Raw genomic sequence first — 21683 nt, 5'->3', positions numbered from 1 at the left:
GTTAGGAAGTATTTCTTCAGTTACAGAGTTGTTAGGAGGTGGAATAGCCTGAGAAGTGACATAGTGGAGGCAGGAACCATACATAGTTTTAAGACGAGGTATGATAAAGCTCATGGAGCAGGGAGAGAGCAGACCCAGTAGCAATCATTGAAGAGGCGGGGCCAGGAGCTAGGTCGACCCCTGCAACCACAAAAAAAGTGAGTAAATAGGTGAGTGTATACACATTTTACTGGAGCAACGTTTCGCTCTCCAGGAACTCCTGAAGAGCGAAATGTCGTTATTAGTTCCTCTCTCTCCTATGTACGGGTTGTGTGTGTATTGTTCCAGTCACCGTACTGTAAGATAAGATTTTGTTGGGATTTTTAACCCAGGAGAGTTAGCCACCCATGATAGCCCAAGAAAGTCAGTGCGTTATGGAGGACTGTCCGTGGTTCTTCAATCTTGTTCCCCAGGATGCCACCCACACCAGTCCACTAGCACCCAGTATGCCACCCACACCAGTCACCTAACACTCAGGATGCCACCCATACCAGTCCACTAACATCCAAGATGTGACCCACACCAGTCCACTAACATCCAAGATGTGACTCACATCAGTCCACTAACACCCAGGATGTGACCCACACCAGTCCACTAACACCCAGGATGTGACCCACACCAGTCCACTAACACCCAGGATGCCACCCACACCAGTCCACTAGCACCCAGTATGCCACCCACACCAGTCACCTAACACTCAGGATGCCACCCATACCAGTCCACTAACATCCAAGATGTGACCCACATCAGTCCACTAACATCCAAGATGTGACCCACACCAGTCCACTAACACCCAGGATGTGACCCACACCAGTCCACTAACACCCAGGATGTGACCCACACCAGTCCACTAACACCCAGGATGTGACGCACACCAGTCCAGTAACACCCAGGATGTGACCCACACCAGTCCACTAACACCCAGGATGTGACCCACACCAGTCCACTAACACCCAGGATGTGACCCACACCAGTCCACTAACACCCAGGATGTGACCCACACCAGTCCACTAACACCCAGGATGTGACCCACACCAGTCCACTAACACCCAGGATGTGACCCACACCAGTCCACTAACACCCAGGATGTGACCCACACCAGTCCACTAACACCCAGGATGTGACCCACACCAGTCCACTAACACCCAGGATGTGACCCACACCAGTCCACTAACACCCAGGATGTGACCCACACCAGTCCACTAACACCCAGGATATGACCTACACTAGTCCACTAACACCCAGGATGTGACCCACACCAGTCCACTAACACCCAGGATGTGACCCACACCAGTCCACTAACACCCAGGATGTGACCCACACCAGTCCACTAACACCCAGGATGTGACCCACACCAGTCCACTAACACCCAGGATGTGACCCACATCAGTCCACTAACACCCAGGATGTGACCCACATCAGTCCACTAACACCCAGATACCTAGTTACTACTAGGTGAACAATGACAGCAGGTGTAAGGTAACTAAAACCCAGGTACCTACTTACTGCTAGGTGAACAGTGACAGCAGGTGTAAGGAAACCAGCACCCAGGTACCTACTTACTGCTAGGTGAACAGTGACAGCAGGTGTAAGGAAACCAGCACCCAGGTACCTACTTACTGCTAGGTGAGCAGTGACATCAGGTGTAAGGAAACACGGCCAGTGTTTCCACCCATGCCAGGGGTCAAACCGTGGACACTGATTTTTTTGGGGCAAGAGCGTTGTCAACCAGGCCACGGGCTACCGTCGATGTTTACATTTTACAATATACATTCAGCATCTAAAATTTATATTTAATATTTACGTTTTAGTCACAACACGGCTTTATGTACAGTTTTCACCGACACATACATGCTGGGCCAGGAGCTATGAATCGACCCCTGCAACCACAATTAGATGAGTACACACACAAATATTGGAGTATGCAGCACCAGTATGGAACCCACACCTGGTCAAGCACGTTAAGAAATTAGAGAAAGTTCAAAGGTTTGCAACAGGACTAGTCCCGGACCTGAGGAGGAGAGGTTAAGGGAAATGAACCTGGTGAAACTGGAGAACAGGAGGGACAGGGAGGACATGAGGGCTAGGGGACATGATAACATATAAAATACTGAGAGGAATTGACAAGGTGGACAGAGACAGGATGTTTCGGAGATGGGACACAGCAACAAGGGGACACAGCAACAAGGGGGTCACAGCAACAAGGTCACATCAACAAGGGGATACAGCAACAAGGGGACACAGCAACAAGGGGACACAGCAACAAGGGGACACAGCAACAAGAGAGTCACAGCTACAAGGGGACACAGCAACAAGGGGACACAGCAACAAGGGGGTCACAGCTACAAGGGGTCACAGTAACAAGGGGTCACAGCAACAAGGGGGGACAGCAACAAGGGGGTCACAGCAAAAAGGGGTCACAGCAACAAGGGGTCACAGCAACAAGGGGACACAGCAACAAGGGGACACAGCAACAAGGGGACACAGCAACAAGGGGACACAGCAACAAGGGGACACAGCAACAAGGGGACACAGCAACAAGGGGACACAGCAACAAGAGGGTCACAGCAACAAGAGGGTCACAGCAACAAGAGGGTCACAGCAACAAGAGGGTCGTGGTGAATGGTTATAAAAACCGATAAGTTGAAGAATTGAGACACTTGTGCAACACATGGGAATCTTTATTGAAGAAACGTTTCGCCACACAGTGACTTCATCAGTCCAATACAAAGTAGAAATGGGTAAGGAGAGGAGGAGTTCGAGGTAATCAGTCCCTCAACCTGGGATCGATGTGCTCAGTCCATCACTCTTGTAGGAAGTGCAGCATAGGGCCAGAGAGGTGGCTTATATACTGCGGTGAGATGAGTTGAAGCAGGAGGAGGCGGGATCACAGTGGGACCTGCCACTAGTGTAAGTAGGTCGTCGTCCAAAGGTTGGGCAAGCGTTGAAGTCTTTGTATCAAGATCCCATGATGTTGCAGTGTCTGACAGATGTGATGTTTTGAAAACCGACAAGTTGAGGAACTGAGGCACTTGTGCAACACATGGGAATCTTTATTGAAGAAACGTTTCGCCACACAGTGACGACGACCTACTTACACTAGTGGCAGGTCCCACTGTGATCCCGCCTCCTCCTGCTTCAACTCATCTGACTGCAGTATATAAGCCACTTCTCTGGCCCTATGCTGCACTTACTACAAGAGTGATGGACTGAACACATCGATCCCAGGTTGAGGGACTGATTACCTCGAACTCCTTCTCTACTTACCCATTTCTACTTTATATTGGACTGATGAAGTCACTGTGTGGCGAAACGTTTCTTCGATAAAGATTCCCGTGTGTTGCACAAGTGTCTCAATTCTTCAACAACAGGGTCACAGCAACAAGAGGACACAACAAGGGGACACCGCAACAAGAGGACACAACAAGGGGACACTGCAACAAGGGGACACAGCAACAAGAGGACACAACAAGGGGACACTGCAACAAGGGGACACCGCAACAAGAGGACACAACAAGGGGACACAGCAACAATGGGACACAGCAACAACAGGGTCACAGCAACAAGGGGACACAACAACAAGGGGACACAACAACAAGGGGACACAACTGAGAACTGAAAACTCAGATAAGTCACAGGGATGTTAGGAAGTATTTCTTCAGTCATAGAGTTGTCAAGATGTGACCCCTGCAACCACAACTAGGGAGCACAATTGGGTGATTACACACACACACGTCCAAGTGCCTTGGACAAAATGGTAATTAACACACACACAAACTAGCACATTTTCTATCTCTCTCTCTCTCTCTCTCTCTCTCTCTCTCTCTCTCTCTCTCTCTCTCTCTCTCTCTCTCTCTCTCTCTCTCTCTCTCTCTCTCTCTCTCTCTCTCTCTCACTCACTCTCTGTGATCCATTTAAATGCTTTTAAGTGACGGAGGATCAAGCATTCATCATTCCTTGTGTTGTATGAAGCACGAACACACACACACACACACACACACACACACACACACACACACACACACACACACACACACACACACACACACACACACACACACACACACACACACACACCTACACACACACACACCTACACACACACCTATACACACACACACCTACACACACACACCTACACACACACACACCTACACACACACACCTACACACACACACCTACACACACACCTACACACACACCTACACACACACACACACCTACACACACAACAGGCCTAGTGTCTAATCGACATGTGTCTTGGACAAAATGGTAACTAACACACACAAACACACAAAGAAGACCGCAGACACAATATAGTTTAGATGGCCAAAGACTGCAAACCTCACTCAAGGAAAAATATCTGGGGGTGAGCATAACACCGAGCATATCTCCTGAGGCGCACATCAATCAGATAACTGCTGCAGCATACGGGCGCCTGGCAAACCTACGGATAGCGTTCCGATACCTCAGTAAGGATTCGTTTAAGACTCTGTATACCATTTACGTCAGGCCCATACTGGAGTATGCAGCACCAGTTTGGAATCCACACCTAGTCAAGCACGTCAAGAAATTAGAGAAAGTGCAAAGGTTTGCAACAAGACTAGTCCCAGAGCTACGGGGATTGTCCTACGAAGAAAGGTTGAGGGAAATCGGCCTGACGACACTGGAGGACAGGAGGGTCAGGGATGACATGATAACGACATATAAAATACTGCGCGGAATAGACAAGGTGGACAAAGACGGGATGTTCCAGAGAATGGACACAGACACAAGAGGTCACAATTGGAAGTTGAAGACTCAGATGAATCAAAGGGATGTTAGGAAGTATTTCTTCAGTCATAGAGTAGTCAGGCCATGGAATAGCCTAGAAAGTGACGTAGTGGAGGCGGGAACCATACATAGTTTTAAGGCGAGGTATGATAGAGCTCATGGGGCAGGGAGAGAGAGGACCTAGTAGCAATCAGCGAAGAGGCGGGGCCAGGAGCTGTGAATCGACCCCTGCAACCACAAATAGGTGAGTACAAATAGGTGAGTACACACACACACACTACGACGCAGTTAAACTAACCACATCAGGTGAAAATCCCCGTTAAAAATAACCGTGTTGAAACACCTTACTGAAAGTTCTCCGAGGTCGCTACAGGCTCCCTGGTAATAAACAGTCAGCTATCTTACAAAGCTACATATACACTGTCAGCTCTTTTACTTTAACAAATAGGTACCTGGGTGTTAGTTGACTTGTGAGTGGCATGGAGGGGAGGGTGAGACGTATGGGCACGTCACCTAACACCTGCTGCTGCTGTCATTGTTCGCCTAGCAGTAAATAGGTACCTGGGTGTTAGCTGACTGTTGTGCGTGGCATCCTGGAGGGGGGGAAATAGCCAAGGGCTCTTGGCCTTTGGCTATTGCTTGGCCTTTTACCGGATTCTTAACTGGTTACTCTCTCAGGTCATTAACACTCCTGGGCTAACAGTTGAAACCCAGTCATCCTTATACCTCCTAACTACCCTCCAACACTCCTTACTATCCCCAACCCTCCTCACTATCCCCCAAACCTCCTAACTATCCTCCAACACTCCTTACTATCCCCAAACACTCCTTACTATCCCCCAACCCTTCTAACTACCCTCCAACACTCCTTACTATCCCCCAACCCTTCTAACTACCCTCCAACACTCCTTACTATCCCCCAACCCTCCTCACTATTCCCCAACCCTCCTAACTATCCTCCAACCCTCCTAACTATCCCCCAACCCTCCACATCTTCAACTCCTGTTCCTCCCATCCTCCAAGCCCCGTCTTGCAAGAAATCGATGATCACGTGACCTTCTTCTCGCCTCCCTATTGGTGGATTCTCCCCTTGGACTTTGTTTACAAGGTATAGGCACGTCTATCGTATATACACAGAGGTGTGTATGCTGGGGTGTATATACGATAAGAGTTCTCATTAATCACTTTTAAGTAGGAATATTCTTGACTGGTGGTGTACTGGTGACATGCAGCCTTAATGACCCTCGTGTTGTAGACTTGAAACCCCATTAACCAGCCAACCAGTCTTAATGACCCTCCTGTAGTAGATAGACTTTATACCCCATTAACCAACCAACCAGTCTTAATGACCCTCGTGTACTAGACTTTACACCCCATTAACCAACCAGCCAGTCTTAATGACACTCGAGTAGTAGACAGACTTGACACCCCCTTTAACCAACCAACTAGTCTTAATAACCCTGGTGTAGTAGATAGACTTCAAACCCCATTAACCAATCAACATCTCTCACATATACACATACTGGACACACAAAAGCTTAACCTGAGACAGTCCCCTACTCTTACAGCTGAGAAACAGACAGGATGACAGAAGGTGATTCTCTGTATTCATGGGGACAAATAAATCTATAGAGATTGTACAACACGGGGGACCTCTACAACACCTGGGAGACCTCTACATCACCTGGGAGACCTCTACATCACCTGGGAGACCTCTACATCACCTGGGAGACCTCTACATCACCTGGGAGACCTCTGAAGATGTCTCAAAATAGACAAGAAAGCCTCAACATCTTCATGTCCTTATCTACCACTTGCACCTTGTCTAATTTTTAGGTTAAGATAAGATAAGATTTCGTTCGGATTTTTAACCTCGGAGGGTTAGCCATCCAGGATAACTCAAGAAAGTCAGTGCGTCATCGAGGACTGTCTAACTTATTTCCATTGGGGTCCTTAATCTTGTCCCCCAGGATGCCACCCACACCAGTCCACTAACACCCAGGTACCTATTTGCTGCTAGGTGAACAGGACAACAGGTGTAAGGAAACGTGTCGAAATGTTTCCACCCGCCGGGGATCGAACCCGGGCCTTCCGTGTGTGAAGCTGCAGCTTTGGCCACCGGGTTAGGTTAGGTTAAGGTTATATTTAGGTTAGGGTTAGGTTTAGGTTAGGTTAGGTTTAGGTTAGGTTAGGTTAGGTTTAGGTTAGGTTAGGTTAGGTTAGGTTTAGGTTAGGTTTAGGTTAGGTTTAGGTTAGGTTTAGGTTAGGTTTAGGTTAGGTTTAGGTTTAGGTTAGGTTTAGGTTAGGTCAGGTTTAGGTTAGGTTTAGGTTAGGTTTAGGTTAGGTTTATGTTAGGTTAGGTTTAGGTTTAGGTTAGGTTTAGGTTAGGTTTAGGTTAGGTTTAGGTTAGGTTAAGGTTAGGTTTAGGTTAGGTTTAGGTTAGGTTTAGGTTAGGTTAAGGTTAGGTTTAGGTTAGGTTAAGGTTAGGTATAGGTTAGGTTAGGTTTAGGTTAGGTTTAGGTTAAGGTTAGGTTTAGGTTAGGTTAAGGTTAGGTATAGGTTAGGTTTAGGTTAGGTTTAGGTTAGGTTAGGTTTAGGTTAGGTTTAGGTTAGGTTTAGGTTAGGTTAGGTTTAGGTTAGGTTTAGGTTAGGTTTATGTTAGGTTAGGTTTAGGTTAGGTTTAGGTTTAGGTTAGGTTTAGGTTAGGTTTAGGTTAGGTTTAGGTTAGGTTTAGGTTAGGTTTAGGTTAGGTTTAGGTTAGGTTTAGGTTAGGTTAGGGTTAGGTTAGGTTTAGGTTAGGTTTAGGTTAGGTTTAGGTTAGGTTAAGGTTAGGTTTAGGTTAGGTTTAGGTTAGGTTTAGGTTAGGGTTAGGTTAGGTTTAGGTTAGGTTTAGGTTAGGTTTAGGTTAGGTTTAGGTTAGGTAAAGGTTAGGTTTAGGTTAGGTTTAGGTTAGGTTTAGGTTAGGTTAGGTTTAGGTTAGGTTCAGGTTAGGTTTAGGTTAGGTTAGGGTTAGGTTAGGTTAGGGTTAGGTTAGGCTAGGGTTAGGTTAGGGTTAGGTTAGGTTAGGGTTAGGTTGGTCAGAAAACAGGACAAGTGTTTCCTGACAGGGCTCTTCGTCACATCACCCACCGCTGGAGCTTTTGGTCATCTCACCGAGACCTTTCACTGGCTTACCCGTCCACCACCTCCAATGGCTACGAATATAAACATTTTAAATACATTTTTATATTGTCTGGTCTCGTTTTCACGTCTTCAAGTTTTCTCGGAGAGATCATCAATATGTTAGTTGTAATGTTGTAATGTTGTAATGTTGTAATGTTGTAATGTTGTAATGTTGTAATGTTGTAATGTTGTAATGTTGTAATGTTGTAATGTTGTAATGTTGTAATGTAATGTTGTAATGTTGTAATGTTGTAATGTTGTAATGTTGTAATGTTGTAATGTTGTAATGTTGTAATGTTGTAATGTTGTAATGTTGTAATGTTGTAATGTTGTAATGTTGTAATGTAATGTTGTAATGTTGTAATGTTGTAATGTTGTAATGTTGTAATGTTGTAATGTTGTAATGTTGTAATGTTGTCAGTGTTGACTATCTTGAGAACTCTCAGTAAACAGGATGTGACCCATACCAGTCCACTAACACCCAGGATGTGACCCACACCAGTCCACTAACACCCAGGATGTGACCCACACCAGTCCACTAACACCCAGGATGTGACCCACACCAGTCCACTAACACCCAGGATGTGACCCATACCAGTCCACTAACACCCAGGATGTGGCCCACACCAGTCCACTAACACCCAGGATGTGACCCACACCAGTCCACTAACACCCAGGATGTGACCCACACCAGTCCACTAACACCCAGGATGTGACCCACACCAGTCCACTAACACCCAGGATGTGACCCACACCAGTCCACTAACACCCAGGATGTGACCCACACCAGTCCACTAACACCCAGGATGTGGCCCACACCAGTCCACTAACACCCAGGATGTGACCCACACCAGTCCACTAACACCCAGGATGTGACCCATACCAGTCCACTAACACCCAGGATGTGACCCATACCAGTCCACTAACACCCAGGATGTGACCCATACCAGTCCACTAACACCCAGGATGTGACCCACACCAGTCCACTAACACCCAGGATGTGACCCACACCAGTCCACTAACACCCAGGATGTGACCCACACCAGTCCACTAACACCCAGGATGTGACCCACACCAGTCCACTAACACCCAGGATGTGACCCATACCAGTCCACTAACACCCAGGATGTGACCCATACCAGTCCACTAACACCCAGGATGTGACCCATACCAGTCCACTAACACCCAGGATGTGACCCACACCAGTCCACTAACACCCAGGATGTGACCCACACCAGTCCACTAACACCCAGGATGTGACCCACACCAGTCCACTAACACCCAGGATGTGACCCACACCAGTCCACTAACACCCAGGATGTGACCCACACCAGTCCATTAACACCCAGGATGTGACCCACACCAGTCCACTAACACCCAGGATGTGACCCACACCAGTCCACTAACACCCAGGATGTGACCCACACCAGTCCACTAACACCCAGGATGTGACCCACACCAGTCCACTAACACCCAGGATGTGACCCACAACAGTCCACTAACACCCAGGATGTGACCCACACAAGTCCACTAACACCCAGGATGTGACCCACACCAGTCCACTAACACCCAGGATGTGACTCACACCAGTCCACTAACACCCAGGATGTGACCCACACCAGACCACTAACACCCAGGATGTGACCCACACCAGTCCACTAACATCCAGGATGTGACCCACACCAGTCCACTAACACCCAGGATGTGACCCACACCAGTCCACTAACACCCAGGATGTGACCCACACCAGTCCACTAACACCCAGGATGTGACCCACACCAGTCCACTAACACCCAGGATGTGACCCACACCAGTCCACTAACACCCAGGATGTGACCCACACCAGTCCACTAACACCCAGGATGTGACCCACACCAGTCCACTAACACCCAGGATGTGACCCACACCAGTCCACTAACACCCAGGATGTGACCCACACTAGTCCACTAACACCCAGGATGTGACCCACACCAGTCCGCTAACACAGGATGTGACCCACACCAGTCCACTAACACCCAGGATGTGACCCACACCAGTCCACTAACACCCAGGATGTGACCCACACCAGTCCAGTAACACCCAGGATGTGACCCACACCAGTCCACTAACACCCAGGATGTGACCCACACCAGTCCACTAACACCCAGGATGTGACCCACACCAGTCCACTAACACCCAGGATGTGACCCACACCAGTCCAATAACACCCAGGATGTGACCCACACCAGTCCACTAACACCCAGGATGTGACCCACACCAGTCCGCTAACACAGGATGTGACCCACACCAGTCCACTAACACTCAGGATGTGACCCACACCAGTCCACTAACACCCAGGATGTGACCTACACCAGTCCACTAACACCCAGGATGTGACCCACACCAGTTCACTAACACCCAGGATGTGACCCACACCAGTACACTAACACCCAGGATGTGACCCACACCAGTATACTAACACCCAGGATGTGACCCACACCAGTCCACTAACACCCAGGATGTGACCCACACCAGTCCACTAACACCCAGGATGTGACCCACACCAGTCCACTAACACCCAGGATGTGACCCAACCAGTCCACTAACACCCAGGATGTGACCCACACCAGTCCACTAACACCCAGGATGTGACCCAACCAGTCCACTAACACCCAGGATGTGACCCACACCAGTCCACTAACACCCAGGATGTGACCCACCAGTCCACTAACACCCAGGATGTGGCCCACACCAGTCCACTAACACCCAAGATGTGACCCACTCTGAGATATACACATCTCAGCGTATATACATTGAGATATACACATCTCAGTGTATATACACAGATATACACCTCTCAATGTATATACACAGATATACACATCTCAGTGTATATACACTCAGATATACACATCAGTGTATATACACTGAGATATACATATCTCATTGTATATACACTTAGATATACACCTCTGTGTATATACACTGAGATATACACCTCTCAGTGCATATACACATCTCAGTGTATATACACTGAGATATACACCTCTCAGTGTATATACACTGAGATATACACCTCTCAGTGTATATACACTGAGATAAACGCATCTCAGTGTATATACACCGAGATATGCACCTCTCAGAGTATATACACTGAGATATACACATCTCAGTGTATATACACTGATATACACCTCAGTGTATATACACTGAGATATACACCTCTCAGTGTATATACACTGTGATATACACCTCTCAGTGTATATACACTGTGATATACACCTCTCAGTGTATATACACTGTGATATACACATCTCAGTGTATATACACTGTGATATACACATCTCAGTGTATATACACTGTGATATACACATCTCAGTGTATATACACTGTGATATACACATCTCAGTGTATATACACTGTGATATACACATCTCAGTGTATATACACTGTGATATACACATCTCAGTGTATATACACTGTGATATACACATCTCAGTGTATATACAGTGTGATATACACATCTCAGTGTATATACAGTGTGATATACACATCTCAGTGTATATACACTGTGATATACACATCTCAGTGTATATACACTGATATACACATCTCAGTGTATATACACTGTGATATACACATCTCAGTGTATATACACTGAGATATACACATCTCAGTGTATATACACTGATATACACATCTCAGTGTATATACACATCTCAGTGTATATACACTGTGATATACACATCTCAGTGTATATACACTGTGATATACACATCTCAGTGTATATACACTGTGATATACACATCTCAGTGTATATACACTGTGATATACACATCTCAGTGTATATACACTGTGATATACACATCTCAGTGTATATACACTGTGATATACACATCTCAGTGTATATACACTGTGATATACACATCTCAGTGTATATACACTGTGATATACACATCTCAGTGTATATACACTGTGATATACACATCTCAGTGTATATACACTGTGATATACACAGTGTGATATCTCAGTGTATATACAGTGTGATATACACATCTCAGTGTATATACACTGTGATATACACATCTCAGTGTATATACACTGTGATATACACATCTCAGTGTATATACACTGATATACACATCTCAGTGTATATACACTGTGATATACACATCTCAGTGTATATACACTGAGATATACACATCTCAGTGTATATACACTGATATACACATGTGTATATACACATCTCAGTGTATATACACTGTGATATACACATCTCAGTGTATATACACTGTGATATACACATCTCAGTGTATATACATTGTGATATACACATCTCAGTGTATATACACTGATATACACATCTCAGTGTATATACACTGTGATATACACATCTCAGTGTATATACACTGTGATATACACATCTCAGTGTATATACACTGTGATATACACATCTCAGTGTATATACACTGTGATATACACATCTCAGTGTATATACACTGCGGCGTCAGTGAATACATATACATCGATGTATATGCACCAGACTTGATCCGAGGAACCAGAATGACAGCTCCAGCACCTTGGATCAAGAGCCTCTCAACAAAATCCCCCCAAAAATTTGGTAATAGAGGCGTAACAGCGTTGATGGATTATTTAACACACTAGTTCCTCCTGCTGCCCTGGCGGCGATTATTACCACCTGGATTACACGGATTATATATAAATCCGTCCATGAGATGAAAAAATATCGAAAATAATCCACTTTGGGGGGTCAAAAAGGGGGTTTATATGCGGAGGGAAAGGTAGCGTAACCTCACCCGTCGGCGGTTCAGAGGTAACTGAGGCTGGATTGACATAGAAAATGGAGGTGAATTTGCTGCCGGAGAATCAAAATATGGAACAGTAAATATTCGAAATATTGGGTTTTAGAGGTGTTTATCTGGAGTGATGGTAATGTGTATTAATTTATATTGTTGTGGGGGTTGGATGGGGGTTATGAGGGGATAATATACATTGTGTGTATTGGGAGAGGGTTTTAGTCGTGTGTTTGGCAGCGAGGTGGCAACCTGAGTTGTCGTACTCTGTGCAAGGTTGCCCATTGTTTATATATATATATATATATATATATATATATATATATATATATATATATATATATATATATTATATATATAGTGTGTGTGTGTAATGTAGTTAGGTTAACTTAGGTTAGGCTAAGTTAGGTTAGGTTAGGATAGGTTAGGTTAGGTTAGGTTAGGTTAGGTTAAGATAGGTTAGGTTAGCTTAGGTTAGGTTAGGATAGGTTAAGTTAGGTTAGGTTAGGTTAGGCTAAGTTAGGTTAGGTTAGGATAGGTTAAGCTAGGTTAGGTGGTTAGTTAGGTTAATCAGGAAACAGAACAAGTGTTTCCTGACGCGGGTCTTAGTCACATGACGACCCAGAGCTGGAGCTTTTGGTCACCTGACTGAGACCTTCCACTGGCATACCACTCCACCCCTTTAAAAACTATGGCAACGACTCATTACTCAGAATTATCTGATTTTTTGGGGTTACCCTGGTAGGTAATTTACACAACTCTCACTCTGAGGTCCTTGGTTCGATCCCCGGTACGGGTGGTAAAATTAGGGAGTTTCCTTAAGACACCTGCTGTCACTGTTCACCTAGCATTAAGTAGGTACCTGGGTGTTAGTTACCTTACACCTGCTGTCACTATTCATCTAGCATTAAGTAGGTACCTGGGTGTTAGTTACCTTAAACCTGCTGTCACTGTTCACCTAGCATTAAGTAGGTACCTGGGTGTTAGTTACCTTACGCCTGCTGTCACTGTTCACCTAGCAGTAAGTAGGTACCTGGGTATTAGTTACCTTACACCTGCTGTCACTCTTCACCTAGCAGTAAGTAGGTACCTGGGTGTTAGTTACCTTACACCTGCTGTCACTGTTCACCTAGCAGTAAGTAGGTACCTGGGTATTAGTTACCTTACACCTGCTGTCACTGTTCACCTAGAAGTAAGTAGGTACCTGGGTGTTAGTTACCTTACACCTGCTGTCACTGTTCACCTAGAAGTAAGTAGGTACCTGGGTGTTAGTTACCTTACACCTACTGTCACTGTTCACCTAGCAGTAAGTAGGTACCTGGGTGTTAGTTACCTTACACCTGCTGTCACTGTTCACCTAGCATTAAGTAGGTACCTGGGTGTTAGTTACCTTACACTTGCTGTCACTGTTCACCTAGCATTAAGTAGGTACCTGGGTGTTAGTTACCTTACACCTGCTGTCACTGTTCACCTAGAAGTAAGTAGGTACCTGGGTGTTAGTTACCTTACACCTACTGTCACTGTTCACCTAGCAGTAAGTAGGTACCTGGGTGTTAGTTACCTTACACCTGCTGTCACTGTTCACCTAGCAGTAAGTAGGTACCTGGGTGTTAGTTACCTTACACCTACTGTCACTGTTCACCTAGCAGTAAGTAGGTACCTGGGTGTTAGTTACCTTACACCTGCTGTCACTGTTCACCTAGAAGTAAGTAGGTACCTGGGTGTTAGTTACCTTACACCTGCTGTCACTGTTCACCTAGCAGTAAGTAGGTACCAGGGTCTTAATCACCATATAACTTACAATTTTCTAAAATAGTAACCCATTAAATTTATTCGTTTTCTGTAACTCACTGTAAAAGAAAACGGAACATTATTAACCACCAACTAAAACAATTTCTTATTATTTTTTAGACGCATTAGAAACTACAACAATTAAGTAAATAAGTAGGTAAGCTTATTTAGGTACAATTACAAAGGTTTTAGGTGACTATAATTATTTTATATAGTAATACGTGTGTAAATTACTTCCTCCTTGTAAATATTAACTGATAATTTACATAAATATTTATCCCGCGTCGTCACGGTCTGTGGCAGCGATGACGTCATTTGTTTACACTCTCTAACTGCCATGTTTCACTAGATTTTTAACTTTTATTATTTATTACGAGATTATTTATTGTTATTTCTTGCCGAATTTATAAGAGAATTTTACCTTTTCTAATTTTGTGCTTATTGGTTTCATATATTTTTTTATTCTTTGTATATTTTATCTTAGAAAAACTAATCCTTACGAAAACATGTCAGTTCCACCATTATGTGTTCGGATTTGTTTATTAAATAAAAATCTTGTATTTTAATAACGAAATGATATTGTTGCAACCCATTTATAATACAATTAAGTAAATTAAGTCATTATTCAGTGTGATTATGCAAAGAGAGTTGCATATATCAATTAAATTTAGAGAATATATGATCATAGTTGACGAAATTCAAATAAGTTTCCAGGTGTTGAGACGCAGCATTTTGATCAGAGGGATAACATGGTTATTTATATACATATATAAACTCTTTTTATTTATCTCAATAAACACTCATATTTATTTTAAATTTATTCCTATATTTTTACTAGCTGGTTACAATGTTTATTATATATTTGGCCAAAAAAAATATTCAAATTTTTTTTTATATATTTATCTTGTTTTTATTTTAAACTGTTTTAATATATTTTAAAATTAAGAAATTATTTTTTATTTTTTTCTTATTATAAAGTAAAAAAAATAAATTTTAGAAATCTGTTTATTTTCTTGGTTAGATTCTCGACTTTATTTTTGGGTCTTAAAATTAACTCGATTTTTTAAGATAAATTATTAGCAGGATAAAATTATTACAATCACTAAGACAATCATACAATCACTAACACAATCATACAATCACAAAACAATCATACAATCACAAAACAATCATACAATCACAAAACATACAAAAGCATACAACCACACAATCATACAATCACAAACACTATCACATAACTTGTACAATCACACAAACAAAGAAACAATCAAAGAAACAATCAGACAAAGAAACAATCACACAAAGAAACAATCAGATAAAGAAACAATCACACAAAGAAACAATCACACAAAGAAACAATCAAAGAAACAAAGAAACAATCAAAGAAACAATCAGACAAAGAAACAATCAAAGAAACAAAGAAACAATCAAAGAAACAATCACACAAAGAAACAATCACACAAAGAAAAAGAAACAATCACACAAAGAAACAATCACACAAAGAAACAATCACACAAAGAAACAATCAGACAAAGAAACAATCAGACAAAGAAACAAAGAAACAATCACACAGAAACAATCACACAAAGACACAATCACACAAAGAAACAATCACACAAAGACACAATCACACAAAGAAACAATCACACAAAGACACAATCACACAAAGAAACAATCAGACAAAGAAACAATCAGACAAAGAAACAATCAGACAAAGAAACAATCAGACAAAGAAACAATCACACAAAGAAACAATCACACAAAGAAACAATCACACAAAGAAACAATCACACAAAGAAACAATCACACAAAGAAACAATCAGACAAAGAAAAAGAAACAATCACACAAAGAAACAATCACACAAAGAAACAATCACACAAAGAAACAATCACACAAAGAAACAATCAGACAAAGAAACAATCAGACAAAGAAACAAAGAAACAATCACACAGAAACAATCACACAAAGAAACAATCACACAAAGACACAATCACACAAAGAAACAATCAGACAAAGAAACAATCAGACAAAGAAACAATCAGACAAAGAAACAATCACACAAAGAAACAATCACAAAGAAACAATCACACAAAGAAACAATCAAAGAAACAATCAGACAAAGAAACAATCACACAAAGAAACAATCACACAAAGAAACAATCACACAAAGAAACAATCAGACAAAGAAACAATCAGACAAAGAAACAATCACACAAAGAAACAATCAGACAAAGAAACAATCACACAAAGAAACAATCACACAAAGAAACAATCACACAAAGAAACAATCAGACAAAGAAAAAGAAACAATCACACAAAGAAACAATCACACAAAGAAACAATCACACAAAGAAACAATCACACAAAGAAACAATCACACAAAGAAACAATCACACAAAGAAACAATCACACAAAGAAACAATCACACAAAGAAACAATCAGACAAAGAAAAAGAAACAATCACACAAAGAAACAATCACACAAAGAAACAATCACACAAAGAAACAATCACACAAAGAAACAATCACACAAAGAAACAATCAGACAAAGAAACAATCAGACAAAGAAACAATCAGACAAAGAAACAATCAGACAAAGAAACAATCAAAGAAACAATCAGACAAAGAAACAATCAGACAAAGAAACAATCACACAAAGAAACAATCACACAAAGAAACAATCACACAAAGAAACAATCACACAAAGAAACAATCAGACAAAGAAACAATCACACAAAGAAACAATCAGACAAAGAAACAATCACACAAAGAAACAATCACACAAAGAAACAATCACACAAAGAAACAATCAGACAAAGAAACAATCAGACAAAGAAACAATCACACAAAGAAACAATCACACAAAGACACAATCAGACAAAGAAACAATCACACAAAGAAACAATCAGACAAAGAAACAATCACACAAAGAAACAATCACACAAAGAAACAATCAGACAAAGAAACAATCAGACAAAGAAACAAAGAAACAATCACACAGAAACAATCACACAAAGAAACAATCACACAAAGACACAATCAGACAAAGAAACAATCAGACAAAGAAACAAAGAAACAATCACACAAAGAAACAATCACACAAAGAAACAATCAGACAAAGAAAAAGAAACAATCACACAAAGAAACAATGACACAAAGAAACAATCACACAAAGAAACAATCACACAAAGAAACAATCACACAAAGAAACAATCACACAAAGAAACAATCAGACAAAGAAACAATCACACAAAGAAACAGACAAAGAAACAATCACACAAAGAAACAATCACACAAAGAAACAATCACACAAAGAAACAATCACACAAAGAAACAATCAGACAAAGAAACAATCACACAAAGAAACAATCACACAAAGAAACAATCAGACAAAGAAACAATCAGACAAAGAAACAGACAAAGAAACAATCACACAAAGAAACAATCACACAAAGAAACAATCACACAAAGAAACAGACAAAGAAACAATCACACAAAGAAACAATCAGACAAAGAAACAATCAGACAAAGAAACAGACAAAGAAACAATCACACAAAGAAACAATCAGACAAAGAAACAAAGAAACAATCACACAAAGAAACAATCACACAAAGAAACAATCAGACAAAGAAACAATCAGACAAAGAAACAAAGAAACAATCACACAAAGAAACAATCAGACAAAGAAACAATCAGACAAAGAAACAAAGAAACAATCACACAGAAACAATCACACAAAGAAACAATCACACAAAGACACAATCACACAAAGACACAATCAGACAAAGAAACAATCAGACAAAGAAACAATCACACAAAGAAACAATCACACAAAGAAACAATCAGACAAAGAAACAGACAAAGAAACAATCACACAAAGAAACAATCAGACAAAGAAACAATCAGACAAAGAAACAGACAAAGAAACAGTCACACAAAGAAACAATCAGACAAAGAAACAATCAGACAAAGAAACAATCAGACAAAGAAACAATCAGACAAAGAAACAAAGAAACAATCACACAGAAACAATCACACAAAGAAACAATCACACAAAGACACAATCACACAAAGAAACAATCAGACAAAGAAACAATCAGACAAAGAAACAGACAAAGAAACAGTCACACAAAGAAACAATCAGACAAAGAAACAATCAGACAAAGAAACAATCAGACAAAGAAACAATCAGACAAAGAAACAAAGGAACAATCACGCAAAGAAACAATCAGACAAAGAAACAATCAGACAAAGAAACAAAGAAACAATCACACAATCTTGGGCGGAAAACATTATATACTGAGTAAAAAAAGGAGAATTAGTGTGCACTTCCTAGCAGAGTTTACTGCCAGAGGGGAATCATAGGCCTGTCCCGTGTGGAAAAATAATAATATTGAACTTTGTGTCAGAGGAAAGAAAGTCTCCCTGAAAGCATTGAGTATACATAGTGTATACTACAGTGGCTCCCCTCTTCAAGGGGGGCTCCTTGGCGTGGTGAAGAGGCTCTTGGTCTGAGGAATTAGCCCTGTCGGTCTTCTTCCTCAGACCGAACCTAATTACCCCCCATTCTCCCCTCCCCTATCCCATCCTCCCCATCCTCCCCTTTTTCCATTCCTCCTCCTCCTCCTCACCCCTCCCTTTTGCCCTTCCTCTTTTTAGCCTTCGTGATTTCTCCCACAGGCGTGCTAGTTCCTAGGTAGGGGAAAGGACACCGGGGTCGATCCCATTCCGTTGAGGTTTCTTGGCGGTGGCGTAGTTTGCCGTGGAATCTGGATTGCCTAGGGATGTCCCGATCCCTCTCCGGTATCCCGGAGTAGCTTTGGGTGTCTTTTGGGCGACGGGTGTATCTCTGGAAGCCACCTTTCGGATTCCGGGGGTGGTGGCTGAAGGAGGTATGCTTTGTGGCGGATATCCGGCCGCCCTCTCTTTTGTCCACCGAGGTAGCTCGGCAGATGTGAGGTTGCTATCCCGGATTGCTGGTTTACTGGCATGAAGGGTAGGGTATGGCACGGGTTCCATGCTGCATCTGCGCTACTAGCGGTGTCGAGTCCTCTTGGGCGCGGAGGGAGATTTCCGGCCCTTTCATTCCTCCTGGGAACTATTCCTCCCCGCTCCCCCCTTTTTTTATTCTTTTTTTTGTTTTTATTTTCTTTTCTTCTTTCTTTTTTTTTCTTAAAAACAAAAAGCAAAGGAGTAACCTAACCATGGCAGCCCTAGTCCATGAAACCACTACCCCCGGGCCCCTTCTTGATACCGCACCCCATTCTGACCCTGCCTTGTGTTTAGACCACTCTTCGGACACTCCTGATGCCCCTGTACCTCTTGCTGGTGCTGTTTCCTCACCCGCTTCAGGTACCGGGGCTTCGACTGACTCCTTCGATTTGTCTGAACTCCGCTCTCCTTTGACTATGCTTCCGGCTTCTCCCTCTACGGTACGGCAATTTTCGAATCGCCCACCCATTTCATGCCGGACCAACTCCGGTCCTACTCCTAAACGCCAACGTCAATCTCCTGATGATGCTCCGTCGTTACCTTCCCATTCTACTCGGAAACGACCGACACGTCAAGCACTCCCTCTCCACGCTCAGTTTCGGACCACACAATGGACTAAATTCTTTACTTTAAGACCAACTTCTTCTTCTGCCTACCTTTCTGACCATAGTATTGCCAAAGCGCTCCTGCGTCATGTTGGCAGAGATATTTCATTTCACGCTCTCAAGAGCGGTACGCGCATCGTCACTGTCCAGAATGCTACCCAAGCTCATGATCTTTCTCTCCTTTCGAATATCGATACTACTCCTATCACTATTGAAAAACATCTTTCTCTCAATTCTTGTAGTGGTACTGTCATTCTGCCCCATACCATAGTCCAACAGAATTTCCAGTCATGTGGCAATGACATTTTTGAACAGCTGGAACTCCAGGATCTCCCAATCCTCAAAGTAGACACTTATGTCCTTCCTGCCCGGGGGCGGAGACGTTACCCTTGCAATGTGGCTCGTTTAACTTTTGACAGCCGAGAACTCCCGTCCTCTGTATATGTCGCGGGACATCGGTTACAAGTTCGAAAGGTGATACCTACACCGCAACAATGTAGAAATTGCTGGCGTTTTGGTCACCCAGCGAAATATTGCAGATCTATGGCCGAATGCCCAGTCTGTGGTGCCGACAACCATTCTAATACATCTTGCAGTCAACCTCCATCTTGCCTTAATTGTAATGAAGCTCACCCTTCGTACTCCCGCCGTTGCCAGGTCTACTTAAATGAACGTGAAATCCGTTGCCTCAAAGAGGCAGAAGGTCTCCCTTATGCTATGGCAGTTACTCATCTCCGCCTCCAAGGGAGACTACCCCGTGTTTCTTATTCTCGTGTTTCCAAACATCCCCCCACTTCTGGGGTCCCATCTTCTGCAGCCTCCTCTGTTGTTACCCCTCCCATAGCCATTACGGCATCTAATCCTTTTGCTGTCCTTGGCTCTGACGTCCCGACTACAACTCAGTCTGTTCTCACATCTTCGCGTCCTTCCTCACAAGCCCCAGTATCGACAAGACCTCGTACGACACCTAATACCAATCGCCCCTCTACTCAGAAGTCCAAAAAATCCACATTGCTCAAATCTTCTTTGCCCCTTCCTTCCCTTCTTCCACCTCCACACGTTACCTTTCCAGTCTCTGTACCTAGTTCTTCCCCTCTCTCTGGCTCTATTACAAGTGTGGAGATTCACCCTCCTCCTCGTACTATGCCTTCCACCCCCGTCCCCTCCCAAGTTTCTCCCTCTTCTGTCACCTCCCAGGTTTCTACCTCTTCTGTCCCCCCCCACACTTCATCTCCAGTCCCTTACACTTTTCCCTCCCCCTCTACTTTGGTACAGTCCATTACTGTCCCAATCTTTACTCACCCTCCTCCTCCTATCTCCAATATGGTTTCCCATACATCTTTGAATTCAGAAACACTTGAAGCCATTTCAGAATATATTGCAGAGACTAAACCTTCAATGGACACTGATTCACTTCCTGTTCCTTCTCTTCCCTCTCCTCCATCTTCACAACCCCATTCTTCGCAACGCTCCGTTCCTTCGCTACTTGAACATCTTCCAATGCCACCACACGTTGACTTTTCTAA

General features: G+C 43.1%; 1 protein-coding gene across 13 annotated transcripts in view; it reads right to left on the bottom strand.

Annotated features, from left to right (window-relative positions):
• The window catches only part of LOC128702468 (tigger transposable element-derived protein 1), a 490624-nt gene that overhangs the window by 216646 nt on the left and 252295 nt on the right, over window positions 1–21683 (bottom strand). The window lies entirely within an intron of this gene.

Source organism: Cherax quadricarinatus, chromosome 98 (genome assembly GCF_038502225.1).
Source record: "Cherax quadricarinatus isolate ZL_2023a chromosome 98, ASM3850222v1, whole genome shotgun sequence".
Taxonomy (NCBI): domain Eukaryota; kingdom Metazoa; phylum Arthropoda; class Malacostraca; order Decapoda; family Parastacidae; genus Cherax; species Cherax quadricarinatus.
This window is presented reverse-complemented; position numbering and strand designations above follow the sequence as displayed.